Source organism: Phocoena phocoena, chromosome 4 (assembly GCF_963924675.1).
Source record: "Phocoena phocoena chromosome 4, mPhoPho1.1, whole genome shotgun sequence".
Taxonomy (NCBI): Eukaryota; Metazoa; Chordata; class Mammalia; order Artiodactyla; family Phocoenidae; genus Phocoena; species Phocoena phocoena.
In genome coordinates, this window is record NC_089222.1 from 98,956,838 (window position 1) to 98,969,978 (window position 13,141).

A 13,141-nucleotide genomic window follows, 5' to 3' on the forward strand; every position below is an offset into this window, starting at 1 on the left:
TAAAAATCTACTCATGTGGCCGGTGGAGCACAATGCCAATGGCTGGCTGGAGTGTTCAATACAAGACCCAGGGTGCCCTTGTGTCAGTTAGATAAAGATTCCACTTCTTCAAGACCTTTGACTTTCATCTGTTGGAAAATTTTTATAATATTCTATCTTTATTAGAACATGTTGCCAACATCCTCAAGAAAACTATCTTAGTAAATATACAAATCCACAATGTCTCCAATGTAAACAACACTCCCTAGGGTTATTCGGCACACAGTCAGGGTGGCTCTGGTGTGTGGCCTACGAAGAGTGTGAGTTTTAGTTCTCCTAGTTCAACATCAGTCTGAAAAATAAAGACACAAACTTCTCAGTTAAATCAGAATATTTCTTTACCAGCAACACCTCTGAGAGATTCTGAACAAATCCTTAACAGAAGACAAGACTAAGGCTGTATATATAATAACACTGGTTCAATTTTTTGCTTTCATTACTTTACCAGCAGTGTGACCTTGGTCAAGCAATTTTACCCTTCCAAATGTGTTTCATCATCTGAAAAGTATGGATAAAACCACCTCAAAATGTGTTATGCAGATTAAATGATGGAGTGCATGTAGAGCATTAAGCACAGTGACTGGTATGAACTAAAAGCTCAACAAATGAGAGTTATTATTGATTCCTGAAGAGAGTGGCCACATACCATGACCTCAGCTGGAACGCTGAGTCATAGCTGTTTCAGAGGCCAGTGCTTCAGCGAGTAAGAGCACAGGCAAGGAACTCGGAAGTAGGAGTACTAATCTTCTTTTCTCTTGCTTCGAGAACCCTAGACAAGTCTTTTAGCCATTTACCTTCTCTAGTCTTCAGTTACTTCAGCTAAAGAAAAGGAGGAAATAATACATATTTTACAGGGAAACTGGGAAAAAGCATGAACATAAATGCAAAGCATGAGTACAAAAGTATAAGAAAGAAATAAACGGTAGTGTCAAATGTTAGGAAGCCTCTGTATCCATCAGAGGGGAAAGGAGGCAGAACAAGTTACAAAAATGCTAGCTTTGGGTAGAGGTACTTTATGTTACCAGTTTGGAGCTGAGATTCAGGTGTTTATGCTTCATGCAACTTTCATAACAGTCATTTTATCTCACTTGTAATAAATCAAAGCTAGTATAAAAATCTCAAAGGATATTTAATCAGTACAAGGCAAGCATAGGAGACTAAAAATATTTAAATACACTTCATAAGTGTATTTAACAAACCAACATCTAAAATGTTAATACAAAACTGCAAATCAAATATTAAAACTTAAGTTCAGCTGAAGAGTATAATCACTCACCTCTCTTAAAACAGTATATACAAAAAGCAGGGGTTAGTTTAATACGCATCTCAGTAGACAGGTAGAGTGATCTAGAAGAACTGTTAAAGTGAGCCCACAGTTTATTAAAGATGATACATGTTTATATTTGTGCCCTGCATCTTTTCTCCATGCCATTTTTGCTAACTATAAATTCTCTGCAACCAGTCTTTCTCTACTCCACACTAAAGAAAAGAAACAGGCAGACTATTTTCATTATTTCTGTTTGACAAAACATATGGAAACAATAATTCTACAGACATGTACATTATAATAGGAAGCAATCCTATTTTAATGTAATTTTAAAAATTAAATAGACTCAAGTTATTTAAACTACTCAGTTTATTTGAAACTCACAAATGAGGCAGCCACGTCTTTAATTTACTTAGCAGATTCATATAGTTGGCTAGGACTTTAGAGATTACTTCTTATTGCTGTGCAAAGCAATTAGGAGGCTAATTCTCATTTACAAAAAAAAGTATTTATACAAGTAAATCTGCCCCCTAGTAAAGGGTAACAGGCTTAATTCAGTCATATTTCGTCATTTTCTTTTTTCTTCTCAGGTCTTTTTTATTTTGTTTTATTTTGTGTGCTGGTAGAAAAGAACAGATGAATTAAAACTGATTCTAAAGTTCTATTTTTATACTTTGTCTTGAAAGTACCGCACAAAACATTAAATTTCTTTAATAAATATTTTCCCTACCATATAAACTGATTAGTTTTAACTACTTTCGTTAAAACACAGGCATGCAGAAATGAGGAACAAGGAGGTTCTCTCAGGAAAAACACTGAAAAAAATAAGATTTCATCTGGCCTTCCCATCACCACTTGAAGAATTGTTTGGTAGTTACATCATCAGGAAATAAAATACTATCCTCTGAGGACCCCTACTCTTTACAAAGAGGAAAGAGAAGGTTTGAAGTCTAAATCACTCCCGGAGATGTCTCCAAAAAAAAAAAAGAGAGAGACTGAGACTTCTGGCTTCCCTCTGCCGCCTTCTTCCCCAGCAACCAAAAAACAAATGTAACAAAAACGTATTTACTAAAGTATAAATAAGAATAACATGATGTGTATTTAAGAATCCCAAGCAATAACAGAAGCTTTAGAGCCCCAGAGGGAGAAAAGTAACAAGCGGATCAACCCTGACCCCCAATGACTCGATTAGCCCGGCAGGAGGGCGCCAGCGTCCCCGGCCCGCCGCCCATTCACCTCCGCGGGGAGCCGGGACCGACTGTGCGTTCACACGGTCCGAGCGTCGGCGGAGCCGGGGCGCGATGCAGCGCCGCCGCCGCGGATCTGGCTGTCACCGGCGCCCCCGCCGCCCGCGCCGCACACGCGGAGCGCCTTATAAGGCAGAGCAGTGACGTAACGCCCATAGGCCGGGCGCGCTCGGCGCCCCGCTCGCATTGTTCGGGCGACTCCTGGAGCGCGCACAGCCCGCTCGCAGCGCCGGGAGACTGCGGCCCCCGCCCGGCCCCAGCGCAGGCGACTCAGGTAAGCCCGGGAGAGCCGCTCAGCTCCAGCAAGGGGATTGCTGTCTGAGAGCTAGGCAGTCTGTAGGTGGCTTTTAAAGTTATCAGCATCACGAACTGGACAGGTTTCGAAAAGCGCGTCCAATGAACTCTAGGTTCAAAACCTTTCCCAACTCACACAAAACTTGAAAAGTTTTCTCCGATAGAGAAAACAGATTTGGGATTTAATTTTAAATGTAGAGAGGTGAGGGATGACTATATATTACAGACGCCTTCCAAGTAAGCTATACATGGTATCCTGCCTGTATTGAGAAATCTTTGGGGAAAGGGTGGGGAGAGTATATGGTACTGCAACAACTCTATCTCCTGATCTTACCTCTCCTAGGGCTCAAACTCCTTTAAGTCTTATAAGAGCACAGTGCGAAACACTACCACAAGGTAGTGGATTTGTCCCCCCACCCCGCAATGCCCTCCCTCTTTTGTAAATCTTCATATAAAAAACTAGAAAACCCCTGTTAGGAATACATCTTGTAATTAGGATGAATCTAACTTAAAAAGTAAAGCACTTTTTAAGCTTCAAAAAATCCTACAAACGCTATTCTGTCTTAAAAGCAAATGTTAATTAGTACAAGAAAGTAACTCACAGTCTTGAGTTCTAACTTTTTAATTCAACTCCAGTCAGTGGGTAAATGACAAACTGCAATGCAAATTAAAGATAAAGCTAGTTCCTCTATAGTAACATGTTGGACAATAGCTTATTATGTAGAAATACTAATTTAAAAGGTAAAGCCTATAGAATAATTTTGTTAATCAGTGGTGTTTTGATCCATAATTCATTACATCTAAACCCTGGATAGACTATTGCTATAAACGAACCCTTATAGTATGATAATTGAACCACTGGCAGATGCCGAAAATCTACATATTTTACTTTACTTTTCAGAATAAAAATCAGCAGAGGAATTAAAAACAAAATATGCTATGTCAAATTTAAAACCCTGGAATAGGAGATGAAAAAATGATTTATCACTCAAATTTTATTTGGTCTGAACATATGTTGTAAAACAAACTTAAGAAAAAAAATGTGTGAAAGAATTATTTCCCTTTTAAAATAGTCCCTGTGTTTTACTTATCATTTGAAACATAGTTTTTTACCTGCTCAAAATTCGGGATATATCTGTATTTCTAGTAATTCCTGTGGTTGAGTTTTTTAAAGTATATGACATTAATGCCTGCCATTTTTGCTTCACAGGAGTTTTATTTGCTAATTTTGTTTGAAGCAATGCAAGGCTTTGGTTTTAGTATTCTAAAAGAAAAATTATATGTTACTTGGCCTGAAGATAGGCTTTATAAACTGCAGGTTAGTACTGAGAAGTAGCATTTCCTCAAAACTATTATTTCAAATATAGGGAAGCCTACCATAATGAGAAGAGGGGGCAACACCCAGGTTACTGTGGAGAAGTACAGAATATGCAATAGAAAAATTGTTTATTTGATATAGGCTGTAATTGGAAACTGAAAAAATTCCTATCTAGGGGAAAAGGTATTCCAGTCTTTTGAATCTAATAGAGGAGGAGGGAAATAGAAACCATCAATTATTGTTTCAGCTATACCCAAAGTACCATCTGTACCATAAACTATAGCTCAACTGTTGAAAATCATAACCTCTATCAAAGCCCTAACAGCTGTTTCCCAGAGTCTGCATTTTATTTTTGTAAAACAGGCAAGCATCAATTTTAAAACAAAATTTTAAGTGACACACTTCAACAGTCCACACTTTTTTCCATTTATTAACTTTAAAGCATAGTTCAAAGAACAATCACCCATTAAAACCCCTTTTAAAATTGAAAGTTAAAAAAAGATTTATCGTGGATACATTATCTCACAGTGGCCTCTCTTAGTGAGCATTTCTTAGTGCTTGGGATAACTTACATGATGGAAAAAATGTTTTGGATTGAATGAATATGAATTTTTACATCTCCAGATAAAGCACATATTAATTTTATAATTAATAAATTCATTTACCTTTCTATGGTGATTAACCTTACCCATTAAGCCCTGGTATTTTTGTGATATTTTCCTAATGTTGTGATGAAGTCTATAGTAACAATCAATATGAAAATACAAGTAAGCTTAGAGCTTCTCAATTTTCAAGTCCACTTGCAATTCCCATTAATCTGCCTTCTCAAAATGCTATGAACTTTGCTTTAGGATTCTCTGCTACCTCTTCCCCTCCAAAAAAGTGCCTTTGATAATAAATGGATTTTGAGGTAAAAAAAGTGAAAATGGGGGAGAAGAACAAAATTCCATTAATTGTTCTTAGGTCATGTTCTGTCTATATCTAGTGCTTCAGGGCAAAGTGAATGCTTTTACAAGGTGAGTAGAGAAAAAAAATATACAGCCTCCTATTAAAGGGAAAAAGGAAGCGGGCCGGAAGAGAACTGTTTATAAAAGACTGGATATTGTAAAGTAATAATCAAAGGATGTAAAGCAATATTGGTCTCAACCTGCTTCAAGAACTGAGATCTGTTACCCACACAGCCAGTCATTATCTTTGAAAAATCTAACACACCTTATCCTCTTGGGCATATCATTAATTTTAAATGATTTTTAGAGTTTAGTTAATTTGCATTTGACTGTGAATTTAGCTTCAATATAAACTGATTTCGTTTCTGTAAATTATGTTTAAATAAGGATTTAAAGATGAAGAGACTCTGCATATTCAGCAAGCATCACAAACTTTCAAAGAAATATTTCTATGGCTGCCTTTGCCATCACTAGGGCCACCAACTCAATTACTTATGTTTAATGTGTGCTGCAAAGAATCTTAGAAATTCCTCTGGCCAGTCAGTTTCTACTTCGAGTGTGAGGTACACTAATTCCTAGCAGATCATCACCAACACCGTTCTAAAACCTCCTATATTCCTCTTCTTAAAAACAGAGTTGAGATTTTCTCTCCCTGGCTGCCTTCTGCATTAACATTACCTCTGACTGGGAAAGCTGGGCAAGTAAAAGTGGGAAGGCTCTCCAAGGAAAGTTGCTTGGTTCTTTTTCAGATATGGGAGAAGGACTCCCTTTTCATGCTTGTTCCATGAGATTCTAATTTAGCAGATTAGATAGGACAGCAGCAGTTTTCATTCTGAGCCCAAGAACAGAGGATAAAACATTAGCAGCATTTTTTCTCCAGTCTGACCATCCTCACATTCCTATGCCCTACTGGTTCCAAAATAAGATTAACTCTTAAAGATACAATTATAATTTTTTAATGACTAGCTTTGGAAATGATACATTTGTGTGTGGGGGGATGGGTCAGGAGGTATATGCAAGAGTAAGTAGGTTAAGTGTAGCTATCATTGGGACAGGTAGAAGTGCAAACACCTTGTTTCTGTTTATGATAACTACTGATTCTAGCCTAGCGCACAGTCATTATCACTAAGTGTATATTTTGTCAGAAGAGCAAACACTCAGTCCCACAGATGTGAGTTTGAGAAGTGCCTTGGTAAGTTCTTTATGGACAGTGGGATGCCCCCGGCCCCAGAGAGTGTACACACACACGGACACAGACCTGACAGGAAATGTCCACAGAACTTTATAGCTGGAAGAGGCCTTGGAGGCCATCTGATCCAAATGCCTCACCCTGCAGAAGAAACTGATGTCTACAGTGTGACTTACCTCAGAGACACAGAGCTACTCAGAGGCAGAGCCAGGGCCCCCTGCATTCTTGGGCTACAGCCTTTGGTTTCTCCTTAAATTAATGGTAGGAAGAGATGAGAACAGAAGCCCCAGAAGAAGCCTTGGTACTGTAGGTGTTAATTTGGATATAAAACCCATTTTAAAAAAAAGAAAGTAGAAAGGTTCAAAGTTCTTGTTAATAAGTACAAGCAGTAAGAAGACAAAGGGAAAGGAGGGAGGTGAAAATCAATACAGTTCAACCAGGCTACAATGGAAGGGAGGTGATAAAGGGAGGACAAAGAAAACAAATAATAAATGTACTTAAAGGTCCTCTGGACGGCAAAGCTCACTCTCTGCCTAAAAGCTGAGAGGTGCCCTGCAAAGAGCGTATGCTCTACAGTTATAGTTAAAGCCATTTACGTCTGATCCACCAACTTGACAAGTGACCTCTTCGTAGCGTCTTCCAACTACAAGCATTCTGCATTCCCTAGACCTCCCAGCTAGTAGGTTCCTTTTCAAAACTCAGTGAATCAGTGCCTTTAAAACAACCCTCCCTGGGCTTCCCTGGTGGCGCAGTGGTTGGGAGTCCGCCTGCCGATGCAGGGGACACGGGTTCGTGCCCCAGTCCGGGAGGATCCCACATGCCGCAGAGCGGCTGGGCCCGTGAGCCATGGCCGCTGAGCCTGCGTGTCCGGAGTCTGTGCTCCGCAACGGGAGAGGCCACAACAGTGAGAGGCCCACGTAAAAAACCAAAAAAACCCAAAAAAGCCCTCCCAAAAACTTTACAGGAAGTCACTGTGGGCTATAAGCTCCTGGAGATACTTACCTGCTTTACTTTCCTTAATACCATGCATTGCTACATGACATTAAATTATACATTAACTGCTTGTTTATCGTCTGTCTACTAGACTGTAAACTCCTTGAAGGTCAGTTTTGCTACCAACTTTATCCCTAGCACCTGGAAAAACACCTAGCTATAGTTAGTAGGTATGTCACCAGGCCAAGAAGGGTATTGGATAAATATATGAACAAATTATACCCTGGAAGCTTCTTATTTGGTAAGAAAAGAGTATTTCTGGAAACAGTGGGTTAGGAAGGGCCCCTTCTTCTAGATTTTGTTCAGGAGCTCAAAACAAGTCTCTGCCACTATTTGAAGTAACTACATAGAATTGACATATAAAACACAAAAACCAGAAAACGAATTAGGGTCAGATGAAGTCGAGGCAGTGAAATCTGCTTTTACTATACAGTATGTGTTGTGTAGGCAGACTTCAAGTCAGATGCTTCTCTGTCTACCCACCTCCATCTACCTCACTTTAATGTCCTCCCAAAATAATGAGAATAAAGATGGTGAAGGAGTTCCAGGTGAATTGCCCCGGGGCAAGGAATGGATGGGAAACAAAATATGAAAGAGCAGAGTACAGTGTTTTTGTCCTTAATGAAGGGTATTCCTCTGTTTTTCCCTAATTTCTGTGCCTCAGCTGAACGCCTGGGAATTGCACTCATGGGGTCCAAACAGTTTGTCCTTGCAATAACTAGAAGTTAGCAGATTGCCCTTTCCCAAGTATATATATATATATATATATATATATATATATATATATATATATATATATATATATATATATTTTTTTTTTTTTTGTGGCATGCGGGCCTCTCACTGTTGTGGCCTCTCCCATTGCGGAGCACAGGCTCTGGACGCGCAGGCTCACTGGCCATGGCTCACGGGCCCAGCCGCTCCGTGGCATGTGGGATCTTCCCGGACCGGGGCACGAACCCGTGTCCCCTGCATCGGCAGGCGGACTGTCAACCACTGCGCCACCAGGGAAGCCCCCAAGTATATATTTTGATTCCAAAGTTTCTGTGGGTAGTCAATTCATCTGCCAGGTTTTACAGAAAAGGAATAATTTTTCTATAGTTTCAAAGTTAGGTAATGCCAGTGTCAACCTGTGAAACCAGCCTAGGGCTTGTAACTCCTCATCAGCACCAAACATTTACTGAGTGTCTACCAGACACTGTGCTATAAGTACAAGGCAGGACAACAAGCCCAGCAACTAAGTTCTCCACACGCCACACCATGTCACTAACATAGCTACACCTACTGTGTTGATGACAAGGGCTAAGATCATCAGCAGCTCTTGCACAGTGGTTCCAATCATTGATCACTGTCCTGTTCGGGCTCTTTTTTAATGAACTGATAAAGCAGTATAGATAATACAGGTCAGCTGTACATAAAAATAAAGATAAAGACTGTTTTTTTAAAAAAATACAACACATGGGCTTCCCTGGTGGTGCAGTGGTTGAGAGTCCGCCTGCCAATGCAGGGGACACGGGTTCGTGCCCCGGTCCGGGAAGATCCCACATGCCGCGGAGCGGCTGCGCCCGTGAGCCATGGCCGCTGAGCCTGCGTGTCCGGAGCCTGTTGCTCCACAACGGGAGAGGCCACAACAGTGAGAGGCCCACGTACCGCAAAAAAAAAAAAAAAACAACACAAATGTAGTCAGTCTCCAAGCTTGTTTACTACTGACACTAAATTGATATGGACAAATAGTGTTACCTCAACGCTAAGACTAAAGAGTAAGAATAATGGTTCGTAAATCAAGTTCTACTCTTCTTGGCTCTGCCATCCATTCTCTGTGTAAGCCTCCTATAGCCTTGGCTTCCGTTAACCTAAAAAATGGGAACAATGTCATCCACTGTAAGTATCTCTCAATACTGGGTAAGGATAGAATACTGCACAGTAACCCCTGAGGGAACTCTGATCACGTAGAGTCAAAGACTATATAAAAATATAAGCTACTGATCCTATCATTAGAGAGACAAGTCAGCTGAAGAAAATGGGAAGAATGTGAGGAAAAAGTCCACTCTTAAGCCAGAGGCAAAATTCACATAACTGTAGCCCTTGAGCCTGTGAGAAAATCCAAATCATCCTACCAAGAGCAGCCACAAAGATGAGCTCAGAAAAAAAAAAAAAAAAAAAAAAAAAAGATGAGCTCAGACCTTCAAGATGGGCGACTCTGACAGGAGTAAATCTGCCAGATTTATCATATCTCATGGCCCACCCGTCTTGGAACAAAAGTTTAAAGGTGAACTAAATTTTCTCTCTCTTTTTAAAATTCTCTTTTAAGTGAATCAAAACAAAAACAAATCTCTGAGCAGAAATTATAAGAGGAATGTAAAATATTCATCACATTTGGTCTGACAAGACTTAAGTGACTGCTGCTGTTACATTTGAAGAAAAGGATGGAGCTGCTTAGCCTAAGAGCTTGGGGAGAGCATGAGAAAGTTCCTTCTTGCTGAAGACAAATGGCCTGCAGTGAGATGCTGTGTAAGTCCCTTAGCCTTGGCTTGTTTGTCAGTTAATTGGGAATGGCAGAGGAGGTGAATCACTCTGTGGAGTTCTGTAAAAAGTAATCCTTTGCTGCAAATGAGAAGATTATCTATTCTTTAAAAATAATTCATTTTTTATCAAGAGAGTTAAGCACTCTTTTTACTAAAAGAAACACATTATGTTTGAGGTTCAATATTATCCTTCAGGCTTTCATACAACTGCCTATATGGGGCAGACTGAGGTCTTTTAGATAAAGATGAGAACAACTTTGTTAAATGACTGGGGTTCTACTCATCTCCCCTAAACTTATGCCTCATAAGAGTCTTCTTACAGTCTCATAAAATTCACTGGGCTGAACAAAGATGCAAAGAATCACAGGCAAAGTTAAGATTCTCTGGCTAGTTTACCCCCATCTGGACTTATTTAAATTTGTCTCCAAGTGAATTCACTTCACTGAGTGGTTCTCCCTCCTCCAAAGTGACAACAGGAGGAACAAAACTCTACTTCTCCTTCTTCAGCTCTCATAATAATTAGAGTAAATTCTGAGAACTGTAGGCATCATTCAGACTAAGAGGGAGTTATGTTCCCCTAAGAAATGGGTCTTCTCACCTCTCAAATCATTTGGTCATCAAGTATGTACCAATTTCAGACCCATGTGGAGGATACAGAGGTATCAGATTCTTTAAGGAGCTTATAGTTAGTTCAAGAGCAAAACTAATATAACAAATTAGAAAGTGGTATAAAACAATACAGAGTATTTGTGTCACAAAACTGTAAGGGCTGTGGGAACTCAGAAAGGGGAACCAGCCAGGGTTAGACAAGTTAGGGAACATTCAGGGAAAAGATGGAAAGTGAAATGTAAATGTAGCATTCCAAAAAATGATGGCAGATTTATCCCTTGGAAGTCTACTGTGAAAAGGGAATATGAGGTAAAAAGAGAAAGAAGGCTTGATCCAGCATCAGAACACCGAAAGTCTGATTTTAAATTCCATTATTTGGCCTTTAGAACAACCTGGACTTCGATAGTTATTTCAATCCTTAAAGTGAAGATTAGAAGTGATGATAAAGCAGTTGGCACAATGCCAGACCCACAGCAGACACTCAGTAAATGGTATCTATTGTTCTTCTAGATATTAAGCCAGTTTGCCCATAAGAATGATGCTCCATCATCATCTGGTGCTATTGGGTTCCTCCAGGCTGAGGCACAAGGGGCTGTCTCAGGGCCAAAGAGGAGGTGCTTTGTAGGATGCAGTCCCAAAGAACTCATGTTTAAGCTTATTGGAGAGTTAAGAACTCAGGATTAAGCTTACTGGAGAAAATCCATGTCTCTAGTACTTAACTTCAGCCACTCTGAAAAGTGAGGTTATCCTTTATCCTGATTTCCCTTCTTGAAAGGAATCCCTCCTATGAGAAACCCACATGAGCTTTCCTAAAGAAGTCTTAGTCACCTGAAATAAAAAACAAGTTACTGAGTAAAGGACCAAGGAGAGCAAAAGGCTTAAAAGCTGGCCTGGAATCTCCCTGTTTTACCTGGAAAGTCCTACCATGCTGGAGAGGCACACATATAAAACAAATAGGTGAGACAAATCTTACAACTTGGGCTAAATAGCTTATATTAGATCCTACCCACAGACAATGAAGATTTCCTTTCAGAAACTACTAGTCAAATACTAATTCCTAGGTGTTCATTTTTCAGTTTAATTATACTTTCAATTTAGCATAACATTTTAAGTGTCAGACACTAAAAAGATTTACTTCTGTACTTTTACAGCACACTTATAATCTTGAACTATAACAAATGCTTGACATATAAAGAACCAAAAATAAATCTGAATCCCATGAAATTCCAATTAAGGTTCCTGTATAGTTATGAACCACTGAGACTTGACGAGTCATAAAATCTCTTCTGATAGAATGGAATATACATTTTTGACATGTGAATTTGTATATAGTGCTATATAGGAAAGAAGGGAGGGAAAGGACTTTAAAGGTTGGTAGTGGTTTTTATCCTCTGGAACTGAGATTTGAGGATCATTAAAGGCTTTGTAAACCTTAGAGACAAAATTGTATTGCTTTCCCCATGTTGCAGCTGAGGTAACAGGTAGATGAGGCAAGGTCATAGAGTTAAGTCAGTGGCAGATTTTGGTCCAACATTCCCTGTCCATTGAATACATGGCTCTTTTGAAAGTGGCTTTTCTGTTGCTTGAGAATTGGGGTTTTGCTTTTTTTCTTTGTTTTTAGCTGTGAATGAGTAAACTTTAAAAGTGAGGGAGACTGAAGTCAGTGCTTTTTTCAACAACGCTTTTTTCAACGACTGCAAACGTGAAATAGTTTGCCCTCTCTCAAAATTCAAATCTTAAAATTAATTAAAATTCAAAAGTTATATATGGTCAGGGCAAAAATGGATGGGTATTCATATAGCACATACACAAGGTATACTATATAGCCTTTTCATCAATTTTTTTCCAAACAGAATTTCTCATACCGATAAACATAACTAAATGGGTAAAACTTTTGTGCAGGGACAAAATCAGCTGCAGACAGGCCCAGGGGCAAGGGAAGTAAAGTATCAAGTCCCTGCTCTCACCACTAGCAGGCCTGTTGCAAACCACTGTAACATCTTAAGATGGAATTGCCCCTAACTACACAAGCTAAATATTCTCTAGAACACATTCATCTTAGAAGAACCCAACTTAGAGAAAATAGGATCAAACTCTGTGTTCATGCTTTCTATCTTCTCAATGCTCAGAAGTGGCAGAAAAGGAAAATATAACCCAAATGCTCTGAACTGTTTGTTAGGGAAAATTAAACAAGGTTAGATGACCAAAATAATTTTAATTTTTAAAATGTATGCAAGAGGACATGCAAAGACCACAAGAAAAATGGTCAGTTACATTCCAACAGATTTTAGAATAAAACTTTCCCACCTATCTGTAATTAAGTTTTACATATGGCCCAAACTCTAGTTCTCTAAAACATCATTTAGGAGACAGAAACCAGTCACCCTCAGGAACTAGGAAAAGTGAGTAAGGGTAGATGGAGGATGTTCACTGTGGTTCAGGATCTCACTGTTTGCTCAGCAGGGAGTCAGGCCAAACATCAACCTTCATCTTCCAACTGCCTTGACCTCCAAATACTGTTTAATGGTATTAAATGTTCTACTTCCTTTGCCCTCCTTATTTACTGATTTACTATAGCTAAAATGGAAGGGGAAAAAGAAGGAAGTTCTCTAGGGATCAAAATGTTTCACATTTTATGCTCTTTGGACTCCTATCTAGCCTGTTTCTCATGGCAAATTGTGTGATTTCAGTAGTCACAATAAAACATAAGCCT

The 13,141-nt window shown here is 39.3% G+C and overlaps 2 protein-coding genes across 4 annotated transcripts in view; one reads left to right on the forward strand and one right to left on the reverse strand.

The window, feature by feature from the left end:
* Positions 1 to 13,141, reverse strand: part of CMSS1 (cms1 ribosomal small subunit homolog) — a 383,863-nt gene that overhangs the window by 323,881 nt on the left and 46,841 nt on the right. The gene's annotated exons all lie outside the window — the stretch shown is intronic.
* The window catches only part of FILIP1L (filamin A interacting protein 1 like), a 118,458-nt gene that overhangs the window by 69,233 nt on the left and 36,084 nt on the right, over positions 1 to 13,141 (forward strand). The window contains exon 1 of one of the 3 annotated variants that reach the window (XM_065876398.1): positions 2,716 to 2,827. The exons of the other annotated variants lie outside the window; for them this stretch is intronic. The gene's annotated coding sequence lies outside the window, so the exon portion shown is untranslated. Of the gene's footprint in view, positions 1 to 2,715; positions 2,828 to 13,141 lie in introns of those variants that run through there. 3 annotated transcript variants of the gene reach the window in all.